The following is a 281-nucleotide window of genomic DNA, read 5'->3' as shown; positions in this document are numbered from 1 at the left end:
GCTGTCTGTCTGTACCATGTGTTTACTGAATAGATACAGTGTAAAATTAGTCTGTATCACATCAATGCATTAAACTCTTTTTCCCCAATAATCTTTACTTGTATTGAATGTTTTTCACTCTTGTAACGTTCTTACAGAAATATGGTAAGGCTAGAGATCTAAAGACCAGGATATGAAAATGCTAAATTCAAAAGATAGTTATATTTATACTAGATAAATGTATTGCATGAATATAAATAATCTGTTATATGTAGATATTTATCTAGCATTCTTCCTGTATG

This window comes from Penaeus monodon, chromosome 24 (assembly GCF_015228065.2).
Source record: "Penaeus monodon isolate SGIC_2016 chromosome 24, NSTDA_Pmon_1, whole genome shotgun sequence".
NCBI lineage: Eukaryota > Metazoa > Arthropoda > Malacostraca > Decapoda > Penaeidae > Penaeus > Penaeus monodon.
This window is presented reverse-complemented; position numbering follows the sequence as displayed.